Here is a 16,817-nt window from a genome sequence, read left to right as displayed (position 1 = left end):
CCAGTGTCTCCAACCAGCAGCCACTGTCCCCAACCAGCATCCACTGTCCCCAACCAGCATCCACTGTCCCCAACCAGCAGACGCTGTCCCCAACCAGCACAGTCACTGCCCCCAACCAGCAGCCACTGTCCCCAACCAGCAGCCGCTGCCCCCAACCAGCATCCACTGTCCCCAACCAGCAGCCACTGTCCCCAACCAGCAGCCACTGTCCCCAACCAGCATCCACGTCCCCAACCAGCAGCCACTGTCCCCAACCAGCACGGTCACTGTCCCCAACCAGCAGCCACTGTCCCCAACCAGCAGCCACTGTCCCCAACCAGCAGCCACTGTCCCCAACCAGCAGCCACTGTCCCCAACCAGCAGCCACTGTCCCCAACCAGCAGCCACTGTCCCCAACCAGCACGGTCACTGTCCCCAACCAGCAGCCACTGTCCCCAACCAGCACGGTCACTGTCCCCAACCAGCAGCCACTGTCCCCAACCAGCAGCCACTGTCCCCAACCAGCAGCCACTGTCCCCAACCAGCAGCCACTGTCCCCAACCAGCAGCCACTGTCCCCAACCAGCAGCCACTGTCCCCAACCAGCAGCCACTGTCCCCAACCAGCACAGTCCACTGTCCCCAACCAGCACGGTCACTGTCCCCAACCAGCAGCCACTGTCCCCAACCAGCAGCCACTGTCCCCAACCAGCACGGTCACTGTCCCCAACCAGCAGCCACTGTCCCCAACCAGCACGGTCACTGTCCCCAACCAGCAGCCACTGTCTCCAACAGCAGCCACTGCCCCCAACCAGCAGCCACTGTCCCCAACCAGCATCCACTGTCCCCAACCAGCAGCCACTGTCCCCAACCAGCACGGTCACTGTCCCCAACCAGCAGCCACTGTCCCCAACCAGCAGCCACTGTCCCCAACCAGCAGCCACTGTCCCCAACCAGCACGGTCACTGTCCCCAACCAGCAGCCACTGCCCCCAACCAGCACGGTCACTGTCCCCAACCAGCAGCCACTGTCTCCAACAGCAGCCACTGCCCCCAACCAGCAGCCACTGTCCCCAACCAGCAGCCACTGTCCCCAACCAGCAGCCACTCTCCCCAACCAGCAGCCACTCTCCCCAACCAGCACGGTCACTGTCCCCAACCAGCAGCCACTGTCCCCAACCAGCAGCCACTGCCCCCACCCAGCACGGTCACTGTCCCCAACCAGCAGCCACTGTCCCCAACCAGCAGCCACTGTTCCCAACCAGCAGCCACTGTCCCCACCCAGCACGGTCACTGTCCCCAACCAGCAGCCACTGTCCCCAACCAGCATCCACTGTCCCCAACCAGCAGCCACTGTCCCCAACCATCAGCGTCACTGTCCCCAACCAGCAGCCAGTGTCCCCAACCAGCAGCCACTGTCCCCAACCAGCACGGTCACTGCCCCCAACCAGCAGCCACTGTCCCTAACCAGCAGCCACTGTCCCCAACCAGCAGCCACTGTCCCCAACCAGCAGCCACTGTCCCCAACCAGCAGCCACTGTCCCCAACCAGCACGGTCACTGCCCCCAACCAGCAGCCACTGTCCCCAACCAGCAGCCAGTGTCTCCAACCAGCAGCCACTGTCCCCAACCAGCAGCCACTGTCCCCAACCAGCAGCCAGTGTCTCCAACCAGCAGCCACTGTCCCCAACCAGCATCCACTGTCCCCAACCAGCATCCACTGTCCCCAACCAGCAGACGCTGTCCCCAACCAGCACAGTCACTGCCCCCAACCAGCAGCCACTGTCCCCAACCAGCAGCCGCTGCCCCCAACCAGCATCCACTGTCCCCAACCAGCAGCCACTGTCCCCAACCAGCAGCCACTGTCCCCAACCAGCATCCACTGTCCCCAACCAGCAGCCACTGTCCCCAACCAGCACGGTCACTGTCCCCAACCAGCAGCCACTGTCCCCAACCAGCAGCCACTGTCCCCAACCAGCAGCCACTGTCCCCAACCAGCAGCCACTGTCCCCAACCAGCAGCCACTGTCCCCAACCAGCAGCCACTGTCCCCAACCAGCACGGTCACTGTCCCCAACCAGCAGCCACTATCCCTAACCAGCACGGTCACTGTCCCCAACCAGCAGCCACTGTCCCCAACCAGCAGCCACTGTCCCCAACCAGCACGGTCACTGTCCCCAATCAGCAGCCACTGTCCCCAACCAGCAGCCACTGTCCCCAACCAGCAGCCACTGTCCCCAACCAGCAGCCACTGTCCCCAACCAGCAGCCACTGTCCCCAACCAGCAGCCACTGTCCCCAACCAGCAGCCGCTGTCCCCAACCAACAGCCACTGTCCCCAACCAGCAGCCACTGTCCCCAACCAGCACAGTCACTGTCCCCAACCAGCACAGTCACTGTCCCCAACCAGCACGGTCACTGTCTCCAACCAGCAGCCACTGCCACCAACCAGCACGGTCACTGCCCCCAACCAGCAGCCACTGGCCCCAACCAGCAGCCACTGTCCCAACCAGCATCCACTGTCCCCAACCAGCAGCCACTGTCCCAACCAGCAGCCACTGTCCCAACCAGCAGCCACTGCCCCCAACCAGCAACCACTGTCCCCAACCAGCAACCACTGTCCCCAACCAGCAGCCACTGTCCCCAACCAGCACGGTCACTGTCCCCAACCAGCAGCCACTGTCCCCAACCAGCAGCCACTGCCCCCAACCAGCACGGTCACTGCCCCCAACCAGCAGCCACTGTCCCCAACCAGCAGCCACTGTCCCCAACCAGCAGCCACTCTCCCCAACCAGCACGGTCACTGTCCCCAACCAGCAGCCACTCTCCCCAACCAGCATCCACTGTCCCCAACCAGCAGCCACTGTCCCCAACCAGCACGGTCACTGCCCCCAACCAGCAGCCACTGTCCCCAACGAGCAGCCAGTGTCTCCAACCAGCAGCCAATGACCCCAACCAGCAGCCACTGTCCCCAACCAGCAGCCACTGTCCCCAACCAGCATCCACTGTCCCCAACCAGCAGACGCTGTCCCCAACCAGCACAGTCACCGCCCCCAACCAGCAGCCACTGTCCCCAACCAGCAGCCGCTGCCCCCAACCAGCATCCACTGTCCCCAACCAGCAGCCAGTGTCTCCAACCAGCAGCCACTGTCCCCAACCAGCAGCCACTGTCCCCAACCAGCAGCCAGTGTCTCCAACCAGCAGACGCTGTCCCCAACCAGCAGCCACTGTCCCCAACCAGCATCCACTGTCCCCAACCAGCAGCCACTGTCCCCAACCAGCAGCCACTGTCCCCAACCAGCACGGTCACTGTCCCCAACCAGCAGCCACTGTCCCCAACCAGCAGCCACTGTCCCAACCAGCAGCCACTGCCCCCAACCAGCAGCCACTGTCCCCAACCAGCAACCACTGTCCCCAACCAGCATCCACTGTCCCCAACCAGCAGCCACTGTCCCCAACCAGCAGCCACTGTCCCCAACCAGCAGCCACTGTCCCCAACCAGCACGGTCACTGTCCCCAACCAGCAGCCACTGTCCCCAACCAGCAGCCACTGTCCCCAACCAGCAGCCACTGTCCCCAACCAGCACAGTCACTGTCCCCAACCAGCACGGTCACTGTCCCCAACCAGCACGGTCACTGTCCCCAACCAGCAGCCACTGTCCCCAACCAGCAGCCACTGTCCCCAACCAGCACGGTCACTGTCCCCAACCAGCAGCCACTGTCCCCAACCAGCACGGTCACTGTCCCCAACCAGCAGCCACTGTCTCCAACAGCAGCCACTGCCCCCAACCAGCAGCCACTGTCCCCAACCAGCATCCACTGTCCCCAACCAGCAGCCACTGTCCCCAACCAGCACGGTCACTGTCCCCAACCAGCAGCCACTGTCCCCAACCAGCAGCCACTGTCCCCAACCAGCAGCCACTGTCCCCAACCAGCACGGTCACTGTCCCCAACCAGCAGCCACTGTCCCCAACCAGCACGGTCACTGTCCCCAACCAGCATCCACTGTCTCCAACAGCAGCCACTGCCCCCAACCAGCAGCCACTGTCCCCAACCAGCAGCCACTGTCCCAACCAGCAGCCACTCTCCCCAACCAGCAGCCACTCTCCCCAACCAGCACGGTCACTGTCCCCAACCAGCAGCCACTGTCCCCAACCAGCAGCCACTGCCCCCACCCAGCACGGTCACTGTCCCCAACCAGCAGCCACTGTCCCCAACCAGCAGCCACTGTCCCCAACCAGCAGCCACTGTCCCCAACCAGCAGCCACTGTCCCCAACCAGCAGCCACTGTCCCCAACCAGCAGCCACTGTCCCCAACCAGCAGCCACTGTCCCCAACCATCAGCGTCACTGTCCCCAACCAGCAGCCAGCTGTCCCCAACAGCAGCCACTGTCCCCAACCAGCACAGTCACTGCCCCCAACCAGCAGCCACTGTCCCCAACCAGCAGCCACTGTCCCCAACCAGCAGCCACTGTCCCCAACCAGCAGCCACTGTCCCCAACCAGCACGGTCACTGCCCCCAACCAGCAGCCACTGTCCCCAACCAGCAGCCACTGTCCCCAACCAGCAGCCACTGTCCCCAACCAGCAGCCACTGTCCCCAACCAGCAGCCACTGTCTCCCAACCAGCAGCCACTGTCCCCAACCAGCATCCACTGTCCCCAACCAGCATCCACTGTCCCCAACCAGCAGCCACTGTCCCCAACCAGCAGCCACTGCCCCCAACCAGCAGCCACTGTCCCCAACCAGCAGCCACTGTCCCCAACCAGCAGCCACTGTCCCCAACCAGCACCCACTGGCCCCAACCAGCAGCCACTGTCCCCAACCAGCAGCCACTGTACCCAACCAGCACGGTCACTGTCTCCAACCAGCAGCCATTGCCCCCAACCAGCAGCCACTGTCCCCAAGCAGCAGCCACTGTCCCCAACCAGCACGGTCACTGTTCCCAACCAGCAGCCACTGTCCCCAACCAGCAGCCACTGGCCCCAACCAGCAGCCACTGTCCTCAACCAGCAGCCGCTGTCCCCAACCAGCAGCCGCTGTCCCCAACCAGCAGCCACTGTCCCCAACCAGCAGCCACTGCCCCCAACCAACAGCCACTGTCCCCAACCAGCAGCCACTGTCCCCAACCAGCAGCCGCTGTCCCCAACCAGCAGCCGCTGTCCCCAACCAGCAGCCACTGTCCCCAACCAGCAGCCACTGTCCCCAACCAGCATCCACTGTCCCCAACCAGCAGCCACTGTCCCAACCAGCATCCACTGTCCCCAACCAGCAGCCACTGTCCCCAACCAGCAGCCACTGTCCCCAACCAGCACTGTCACTGTCGCCAACCAGCAGCCACTGTCCCCAACCAGCAGCCACTGTCCCCAACCAGCACGGTCACTGTCCCCAACCAGCAGCCACTGCCCCCAACCAGCAGCCACTGTCCCCAACCAGCATCCACTGTCCCCAACCAGCAGCCACTGTCCCCAACCAGCAGCCACTGTCCCCAACCAGCAGCCACAGTCCCCAACCAGCATCCACTGTCCCCAACCAGCAGCCACTGTCCCCAACCAGCAGCCACTGTCCCCAACCAGCAGCCACTGTCCCCAACCAGCAGCCACTGTCCCCAACCAGCAGCCACTGTCCCCAACCAGCCCGGTCACTGTCCCCAACCAGCAGTCACTGTCCCCAACCAGCAGCCACTGTCCCCAACCAGCAGCCACTGTCCCCAACCAGCAGCCACTGTCCCCAACCAGCAGCCACTGTCCCCAACCAGCACGGTCACTGCCCCCAACCAGCATCCACTGTCCCCAACCAGCAGCCACTGTCCACAACCAGCAGCCACTGTCCCCAACCAGCAGCCACTGTCCCCAACCAGCATCCACTGTCCCCAACCAGCAGCCACTGTCCCCAACCAGCAGCCACTGTCCCCAACCAGCACGGTCACTGTCCCCAACCAGCAGCCACTGTCCCCAACCAACAGCCAGTGTCTCCAACCAGCAGCCACTGTCCCCAACCAGCAGCCACTGTCCCCAACCAGCAGCCACTGTCCCCAACCAGCAGCCACTGTCCCCAACCAGCACGGTCACTGTCCCCAACCAGAACGGTCACTGTCCCCAACCAGCAGCCACTGTCCCCAACCAGCACGGTCACTGTCCCCAACCAGCAGCCACTGTCCCCAACCAGCAGCCACTGTCCCCAACCAGCACGGTCACTGTCCCCAAACCAGCAGCCACTGTCCCCAACCAGCAGCTACTGTCCCCAACCAGCAGCCACTGTCCTCAACCAGCAGCCACTGCCCCCAACCAGCAGCCACTGTCCCCAACCAGCACGGTCACTGTCCCCAAACCAGCAGCCACTGTCCCCAACCAGCAGCCACTGTCCCCAACCAGCAGCCACTGTCCTCAACCAGCAGCCACTGCCCCAACCAGCAGCCACTGTCCCCAACCAGCATCCACTGTCCCCAACCAGCACGGTCACTGTCCCCAACCAGCAGCCACTGTCCCCAACCAGCAGCCACTGTCCCCAACCAGCACGGTCACTGCCCCCAACCAGCATCCACTGTCCCCAACCAGCAGCCACTGTCCCCAACCAGCACGGTCACTGCCCCCAACCAGCATCCACTGTCCCCAACCAGCAGCCACTGTCCCCAACCAGCAGCCACTGTCCCCAACCAGCAGCCACTGTCCCCAACCAGCATCCACTGTCCCCAACCAGCAGCCACTGGCCCCAACCAGCAGCCACTGTCCCCAACCAGCACGGTCACTGTCTCCAACCAGCAGCCACTGCCCCCAACCAGCAGCCACTGTCCCCAACCAGCAGCCACTGTCCCCAACCAGCACGGTCACTGTTCCCAACCAGCAGCCACTGTCCCCAACCAGCAGCCACTGGCCCCAACCAGCAGCCACTGTCCTCAACCAGCAGCCGCTGTCCCCAACCAGCAGCCGCTGTCCCCAACCAGCAGCCACTGTCCCCAACCAGCAGCCACTGCCCCCAACCAGCAGCCACTGTCCCCAACCAGCAGCCGCTGTCCCCAACCAGCAGCCGCTGTCCCCAACCAGCAGCCGCTGTCCCCAACCAGCAGCCACTGTCCCCAACCAGCAGCCGCTGTCCCCAACCAGCAGCCACTGTCCCCAACCAGCATCCACTGTCCCCAACCAGCAGCCACTGTCCCAACCAGCATCCACTGTCCCCAACCAGCAGCCACTGTCCCCAACCAGCACGGTCACTGTCCCCAACCAGCAGCCACTGTCCCCTACCAGCAGCCACTGTCCCCAACCAGCAGCCACTGTCCCCAACCAGCACGGTCACTGTCCCCAACCAGCAGTCACTGTCCCCAACCAGCAGCCACTGTCCCCAACCAGCAGCCGCTGTCCCCAACCAGCTGCCACTGTCCCCAACCAGTAGCCACTGTCCCCAACCAGCAGCCACTGTCCCCAACCAGCAACCACTGTCCCCAACCAGCAGACGCTGTCCCCAACCAGCACGGTCACTGTCTCCAACCAGCAGTCACTGTCCCCAACCAGCAGCCACTGTCCCCAACCAGCAGCCGCTGTCCCCAACCAGCTGCCACTGTCCCCAACCAGTAGCCACTGTCCCCAACCAGCAGCCACTGTCCCCAACCAGCAACCACTGTCCCCAACCAGCAGACGCTGTCCCCAACCAGCACGGTCACTGTCTCCAACCAGCAGCCACTGTCCCCAACCAGCAGCCACTGTCCCCAACCAGCAGCCACTGTCCCCAACGAGCACGGTCACTGTCCCCAACCAGCATCCACTGTCCCCAACCAGCAGCCACTGTCCCCAACCAGAACGGTCACTGTCCCCAACCAGCAGCCACTGTCCCCAACCAGCAGCCACTGTACCCAACCAGCACAGTGACTGTCCCCAACCAGCAGCCACTGTCCCCAACCAGCAGCCACTGTCCCCAACCAGCAGCCACTGTCCCCAACCCGCAGCCACTGTCCCCAACCAGCAGCCACTGTCCCCAACCAGCACGGTCACTGTCCCCAACCAGCACGGTCACTGTCCCCAACCAGCAGCCACTGACCCCAACCAGCAGCCACTGTCCCCAACCAGCAGCCACTGTCCCCAAGCAGCACGGTCACTGTCCCCAACCAGCAGCCACTGTCCCCAACCAGCAGCCACTTTCCCAACCAGCAGCCACTGTCCGCAACCAGCTGCCACTGTCCCCAACCAGCATCCACTGTCCCCAACCAGCACGGTCACTGTCCCCAACCAGCATCCACTGTCCCCAACCAGCAGCCACTGACCCCAACCAGCAGCCACTGTCCCCAACCAGCAGCCACTGTCGCCAACCAGCAGCCACTGTCCCCAACCAGCAGCCACTGTCCTCAACCAGCACGGTCACTGTCCCCAACCAGCAGCCACTGTCCCCAACCAGCATCCACTGTCCCCAACCAGCAGCCACTGTCCCCAACCAGCAGCCACTGTCCCCAACCAGCAGCCACTGTCCCCAACCAGCATCCACTGTCCCCAACCAGCAGCCACTGTCCCCAACCAGCATCCACTGTTCCCAACCAGCAGCCACTGTCCCCAACCAGCAGCCACTGTCCCCAACCAGCAGCCACTGTCCCCAACCAGCAGCCACTGGCCCCAACCAGCAGCCACTGGCCCCAACCAGCAGCCACTGCCCCCAACCAGCAGCCACTGTCCCCAACCAGCAGCCACTGTCCCCAACCAGCACGGTCACTGTCCCCAACCAGCAGCCACTGTCCCCAACCAGCAGCCACTGGCCCCAACCAGGAGCCACTGTCCCAACCAGCAGCCACTGCCCCCAACCAGCAGCCACTGTCCCCAACCAGCAGCCACTGTCCCCAACCAGCAGCCACTGTCCCCAACCAGCACGGTCACTGTCCCCAACCAGCAGCCACTGTCCCCAACCAGCAGCCACTGTCCCCAACCAGCAGCCACTGTCCCCAACCAGCAGCCACTGTCCCCAACCAGCAGCCACTGTCCCCAACCAACAGCCGCTGCCCCCAACCAGCACGGTCACTGTCCCCAACCAGCAGCCGCTGTCCCCCACCAGCACGGTCACTTTCCCCAACCAGCAGCCACTGTCCCCAACCAGCAGCCACTGTCCCCAACTTGCACGGTCACTGCCCCCAACCAGCACGGTCACTGTCCCCAACCAGCAGCCACTGGCCCCAACCAGCAGCCACTGTCCCAACCAGCAGCCACTGCCCCCAACCAGCAGCCACTGTCCCCAACCAGCAGCCACTGCCCCCAACCAGCAGCCACTGCCCCCAACCAGCAGCCACTGCCCCCAACCAGCAGCCACTGTCCCCAACCAGCAGCCACTGTCCCCAACCAGCACGGTCACTGTCCCCAACCAGCAGCCACTGTCCCCAACCAGCAGCCACTGTCCCCAACCAGCAGCCACTGTCCCCAACCAGCAGCCACTGTCCCCAACCAGCACGGTCACTGTCCCCAACCAGCAGCCACTGTCCCCAACCAGCAGCCACTTTCCCAACCAGCAGCCACTGTCCGCAACCAGCTGCCACTGTCCCCAACCAGCATCCACTGTCCCCAACCAGCACGGTCACTGTCCCCAACCAGCATCCACTGTCCCCAACCAGCAGCCACTGACCCCAACCAGCAGCCACTGTCGCCAACCAGCAGCCACTGTCCCCAACCAGCAGCCACTGTCCTCAACCAGCAGCCACTGTCCCCAACCAGCACGGTCACTGTCCCCAACCAGCAGCCACTGTCCCCAACCAGCAGCCACTGTCCCCAACCAGCATCCACTGTTCCCAACCAGCAGCCACTGTCCCCAACCAGCAGCCACTGTCCCCAACCAGCAGCCACTGTCCCCAACCAGCAGCCACTGGCCCCAACCAGCAGCCACTGTCCCAACCAGCAGCCACTGCCCCCAACCAGCAGCCACTGTCCCCAACCAGCAGCCACTGTCCCCAACCAGCAGCCACTGTCCCCAACCAGCACGGTCACTGTCCCCAACCAGCAGCCACTGTCCCCAACCAGCAGCCACTGGCCCCAACCAGGAGCCACTGTCCCAACCAGCAGCCACTGCCCCCAACCAGCAGCCACTGTCCCCAACCAGCAGCCACTGTCCCCAACCAGCAGCCACTGTCCCCAACCAGCACGGTCACTGTCCCCAACCAGCAGCCACTGTCCCCAACCAGCAGCCACTGTCCCCAACCAGCAGCCACTGTCCCCAACCAACAGCCGCTGCCCCCAACCAGCACGGTCACTGTCCCCAACCAGCAGCCGCTGTCCCCCACCAGCACGGTCACTGTCCCCAACCAGCAGCCACTGTCCCCAACCAGCAGCCACTGTCCCCAACTTGCACGGTCACTGCCCCCCAACCAGCACGGTCACTGTCCCCAACCAGCAGCCACTGGCCCCAACCAGCAGCCACTGTCCCAACCAGCAGCCACTGCCCCCAACCAGCAGCCACTGTCCCCAACCAGCAGCCACTGCCCCCAACCAGCAGCCACTGTCCCAACCAGCAGCCACTGCCCCCAACCAGCAGCCACTGTCCCCAACCAGCAGCCACTGTCCCTAACCAGCACGGCCACTGTCCCCAACCAGCAGCCACTGTCCCCAACCAGCAGCCACTGTCCCCAACCAGCAGCCACTGCCCCCAACCAGCAGCCACTGTCCCAAACCAGCATCCACTGTCCCCAACCAGCACGGTCACTGTCCCCAACCAGCAGCCACTGTCCCCAACCAGCACGGTCACTGTCCGCAACCAGCACGGTCACTGTCCCCAACCAGCAGCCACTGTCCCCAACCAGCACGGTCACTGTCCCCAACCAGCAGCCACTGTCCCCAACCAGCAGCCACTGTCCCCAACCAGCACGGTCACTGTCCCCAACCAGCAGCCACTGTCCCCAACCAGCACGGTCACTGTCCCCAACCAGCAGCCACTGTCCCCAACCAGCAGCCACTGTCCCCAACCAGCAGCCACTGTCCCCAACCAGCAGCCGCTGCCCCCAACCAGCACGGTCACTGTCCCCAACCAGCAGCCACTGTCCCCAACTTGCACGGTCACTGCCCCCAACCAGCACGGTCACTGTCCCCAACCAGCAGCCACTGGCCCCAACCAGCAGCCACTGTCCCAACCAGCAGCCACTGCCCCCAACCAGCAGCCACTGTCCCCAACCAGCAGCCACTGTCCCCAACCAGCATCCACTGTCCCCAACCAGCAGCCACTGTCCCCAACCAGCAGCCACTGTCCCCAACCAGCAGCCACTGTCCCCAACCAGCAGCCACTGTCCCTAACCCGCAGCCACTGTCCCCAACCCGCAGCCACTGTCCCCAACCAGCACGGTCACTGTCCCCAACCAGCAGCCACTGTCCCCAACCAGCAGCCACTGTCCCCAACTTGCACGGTCACTGCCCCCAACCAGCACGGTCACTGTCCCCAACCAGCAGCCACTGGCCCCAACCAGCAGCCACTGTCCCAACCAGCAGCCACTGTCCCCAACCGGCAGCCACTGTCCCCAACCAGCAGCCACTGTCCCCAACCAGCAGCCACTGTCCCCAACCAGCAGCCACTGTCCCCAACCAGCAGCCACTGTCCCCAACCAGCAGCCGCTGCCCCAACCAGCACGGTCACTGTCCCCAACCAGCAGCCACTGTCCCCAACCAGCAGCCACTGTCCCCAACCAGCACGGTCACTGCCCCCAACCAGCAGCCACTGACCCCAACCAGCAGCCACTGGCCCCAACCAGCACGGTCACTGCCTCCAACCAGCAGCCACTGTCCCCAACCAGCACGGTCACTGCCCCCAACCAGCAGCCACTGTCCCCAACCAGCAGCCACTGTCCCCAACCAGCACGGTCACTGTCCCCAACCAGCAGCCACTGTCCCCAACCAGCAGCCACTGTCCCCAACCAGCAGCCACTGTCCCCAACCAGCAGCCACTGTCCCCAACCAGCAGCCACTGTCCTCAACCAGCAGCCACTGTCCCCAACCAGCACGGTCACTGTCCCCAACCAGCACCGTCACTGTCCCCAACCAGCAGCCACTGTCCCCAACCAGCATGGTCACTGCCCCCAACCAGCAGCCATGTCCCCAACCAGCAGCCACTGCCCCCAACCAGCAGCCACTGTCCCCAACCAGCAGCCACTGTCCCCAACCAGCAGCCACTGTCCCCACCCAGCAGCTACTGTCCCCAACCAGCAGCCACTGCCCCCAACCAGCAGCCACTGTCCCCACTGTCCCCAACCAGCAGCCACTGTCCCCAACCAGCAGCCACTGTCCCCAACCAGCAGTCACTGTCCCCAACCAGCAGCCACTGCCCCCAACCCACAGCCACTGTCCCAAACCAGCAGCCAGTCCCCAACCCGCAGCCACTGTCCCCAACCAGCAGCCACTGTCCCCAACCAGCAGCCACTGGCCCCAACCAGCAGCCACTGCCCCCAACCAGCACGGTCACTGTCCCCAACCAGCAGCCACTGTCCCCAACCAGCAGCCACTGTCCCCAACCAGCAGCCACTGTCCCCAACCAGCAGCCACTGTCCCCAACCAGCAGCCACTGTCCCCCAACCCGCAGCCACTGTCCCCAACCAGCAGCCACTGTCCGCAACCAGCAGCCACTGTCCCCAACCAGCAGCCACTGTCCCCAACCAGCAGCCACTGTCCCCAACCAGCATCCACTGTCCCCAACCCGCAGCCACTGTCCCCAACCAGCACGGTCACTGTCCCCAACCAGCAGCCACTGTCCCCAACCAGCAGCCACTGTCCCCAACCAGCAGCCACTGTCCCCAACCAGCAGCCACTGCCCCCAACCAGCAGCCACTGTCCCCCCTGTCCCCAACCAGCAGCCACTGTCCCCAACCAGCAGCCACTGTCCCCAACCAGCAGCCACTGTCCCCAACCAGCAGCCACTGTCCCCAACCAGCAGCCACTGTCCATGTCTCCAACAGCAGGGTCAATGTCCAGAGAACACAGGTTCATCTGTTCAGCTGTACTGTCCAATAACATCATCCAGAGAACACCAGAATAAATATTATCAACAAGAGAGAAAGGATGGAAAAACGGGTCATTGCCACTCACTGAATCTAACAGCAGCGGTAGGGCAATTATTGGAAAAAGTTGTGAGGGACAGAATTAACCTCCATTTAGAGAGGCAAGGATTATTCAAGGATGGTTAGCCTAGCTTGGTCATAGAAGAGATCATGGCTAATAAATTTCATTGAATTCTTTGTGTGGATGAGGGCAGTGCAGTTAATGTAGCCTGCACTGAAATTGGTCGGGCTTTTGACAAGGTCCCACATGGGAGACTGATCAAGGCGGCCATGGCATGCAGGACAAGTTGGATCTAAAATTGGTTTAGTGGCAGGAGACACAGTACCGATGACTACTCGGTCCTTTCTACTGTGCAGTGTGCATTAATCTATACGTGAATGTAGTAGGTATGAACAGTAAGTGTGCAGATGACAATAACATTGGCAGTGTGGTAAATAAAGAGGAGGAAAGCCTTAGATTAAAGGAAGATGTCAGCAGGCTGGTTAGATTTGCAGATGACTAATGGAATTTAACCGTGATGTTAAGTGTGAGGTGATTTTGAGATGACTAACAAGGCAAAAGAAAGCACAATTAACGGTAAGATGTTGGGAAGCCCAGAGGAATCTTGGGGTGCATGTCCAAATATCCCTAAAGGTAGCAGGACAGATAGATAATGTGGTTAAGATGCATATGGGTTACTTGTCTTTATTAACCAAGGCATATAATACAAGGGCAGGGAGATTCTGATGGAGCTGTATCAAACACTCATTAGGCCACAGCTAAAACGCTATGTGCAGTTCAGGTTGCCACACACTCGGAAGGTTTTGATTGCACTAGAGAGGGTGCACAGGAGATTCACCAGGGTGTTGCCTGGGCTTGAGCATTTCAGCTATGAAGAGAGACTGGATAGGCTGGGGTTGTTTTCCTTGAGCAGAGAAGACCGAGAAGGGACGTGATTGAGATGTACAAAATTAGGAGGGACATAAATAGGAAGAAACGTTTTCCCTTAGTGGAGGGGTCAATAACCAGGTGGCATAGATTTACGGTAAGAGGCAGGAGATTTAGAGGGCATTTGAGGAAAACCCTTTTCATGCAGAGGGGTGGGGGAATCTGGAACTCATTGCCCGAAAGGGTGGTAGACTCAGGAACCATCACACCATTTAAGAAACATTTAGATAAGCACTTGAAACGTTATAACATACAAGGCTACAGATCATGTGCTGGAAAATGGGATTAGAATAGATAAGTGCTTGATGGCTGGCACAGACATGATGATGCTGTAAAACTATGACACTCTAAACAGAGGGCAAAGAGATTTTTATCACAAGCACAGGCTGAAAGGGTGGTGTCATGAGATTCAATTGTCATTTTCAAGAGGGAATTGGATAAATATATTTTTTTGGGGGCTTTAGAATGTGCAACACATCGGATAGCTTTTTCAAAGAATCTACACAGGCTCAACAGCTTTCTCATAGGAGAATAATCCCCAAATCCTCCAGTCTCTCTCCCTACTGAAGTTAATCAGATGTGGCACCTTTTAAATCTCTGCACCCTTTTCATCCTTCATGAATTGTGGCCCCAGAATTGTCTGCAAAGTGACTTATAAAGTCTAGTATAGTTGTGTTTGTACTCTAAACTGTTATTTATAAAATTGAAGATGCCCTTGGCACTGTGCTGAAATGTCAGCCTAGATTATGTATAAAACGTTGCAGTTTAATTTGGAAACAACCCTTGACTCAGGGAAAGAGAGGAAAGGGAGTAAAAATTGATCCAGAAATTGTTGTTTTCAAACCTGGATGAATAAATATGCATACGTGACTTGAAAATTAAGATATTTGCATTCAAACAGTTAATGTAAAACAAAACAATAGCATGAAAAGTATTTGATCTTTTCTAATAATGAAAAATCCACCATCGCTCAGTTGAAGAGCAGCCGGAGGAGCATTTGCAAAACATTTGGAAATACATCATGCTGTATCAATCATTGAGTAGTCTGGGTTCTACTTTAGCCCTAATGCTGTTTTAGCCTGGTAGGCACAGATAATTGTCCTTTTGTATTTCTGTTTTCAAACACAATGTAGTCACTGCTTTGATATATATAACAGGCTAGATGGAAAACAATACAACTTGTGCATAAAGTGGATGAACATTTCAGTTCGATAAAGACAGTGAGGTCTGAGGGAAACCTGCATACAAACTTTAGAGTTACATATACAGTACATCAAATGAAGATTCAGGGGGCAAAAGTGAAGTGACAGTAAAATAGAGTTTAATTCACATGGTGATTCACGTGCCTTATGGAATAACAGAAGCCACCATACTTTTGTCTGCTCAGTAAGCTCAGAATGATACAACATTTGGTTCACTGGGGCTGTCCCAGCTCGAATGGAGTTACCCAATTTATATTATTTAATGGCTGTTTCCCCATAACCTTGTAATATTTCTCCTTCAAGTTCCAAGCTATATTTGTCTGTGCTGATGTATATGTGTACACACACATTTTACTTCTAAATAGTGATCTCTTTTTGATGTTCTATAAATTAGTTGCAAATTAAGTTTATAATTCTTACATTTAGTTTGAAATTTAACATATGAAATGTCAATTAAAATATAATTAATGCATATTTCAAAAATATAATTTTTCTTAATGTAAAGAACCCAACTTATTGAAACATACTCACCTTTATTCTGCTTTGCCAGTTTGCTCATCTCTTTTAATGGGACTGACTCCTTGCTGGAGCACAGTCCAGGGCCACCCACCACCTCATCCAAGTCATTCTTCATGGGAGAGTAATCCAACCATATGGAACATCAGAGGCAAAGGCAAAAATCCATTCACATGGTACCTTTCACGACCTCAGGCCATGTAAAGCACTTTAGAGTTGATGAATGAATTTTGAAGTGTAGTCATCGTTGTAATGTAGAAAATGCAAAAGACAATTTGTTCACAGCAACCCCCCGCAACCCCCCCCCCCCCCCCCCCCCCCCCCGACAGCAATTAAATGGTCAGGTAATGTACTTTTAGAAATATTGTTTGAGGGATCAATATTGGTCAAGACCAATAGTTTTCTGGATGTATTTCCATGCATCTGGGGGGGGGGGGGGGGGGGGGCACGCAGGACCTACTCTTATTTAAGATAGAACCTCCCACCATGCAACACACCCTCAGTACCGCACTAAAGCATCATCCTGGATTATAGGAGCATAGGAGTGGGCCATTCAGCCCATCAAGCCTGCTCTGCCACTCAATCATTGCTGATCATCTATCTCTTCTCCATTTGCCCCCACTATCTCCATAACCCTTGATATCATTAGTATCTAGAAATCTATCAATTTATTTCTTGAACATGCTCAAAGATTGAGCTTCCACAGTTAGGGAATTCCAAAGATTTACCCACTCTGAGCCAAAAAATAGCTCCTCAGCTCTGTTTTAAAAGGCCTGCCCCTTATTCTGTTTATGATATTCTTCGTTTGCCCTCAAGTCTCTAGAGTACTGCTTGGAAAAACCTTCTAAATGTGAGAGTGCTATCATTGGGCATCACAGTGGTTAGCACACTTGTTTCACAGCTCCAGGGTCCCAGGTTCAATTCCCAGCTTGGGTCACTGTGCGGAGTCTGCACATTCTCTCTGTGTCTGCATGTGTTTCCTCCGGGTGCTCCGGTTTCCTCCCACAGTCCAAAGTCATGCAGGTTAGGTCGATTGGCCATGATAAATTTCCCTTAGTATCCAAAAAAAATGGTTGGGTTGGGTGGGGTTATGGGATAGAGTGGAGGCGTGGGCTTAAGTCGGCTGCTCTTTCCAAGAGCTGGTGCAGACTCGATGGGCTGAATGGCCCCCTTCTGCACTGTAGATTCTATGATTCAGTAGA

This window comes from Scyliorhinus canicula, chromosome 1, assembly GCF_902713615.1.
Source record: "Scyliorhinus canicula chromosome 1, sScyCan1.1, whole genome shotgun sequence".
Lineage (NCBI taxonomy): Eukaryota > Metazoa > Chordata > Chondrichthyes > Carcharhiniformes > Scyliorhinidae > Scyliorhinus > Scyliorhinus canicula.
The sequence above is the reverse complement of the archived record's forward strand: the minus strand, read 5'-3'. Positions refer to the sequence as shown.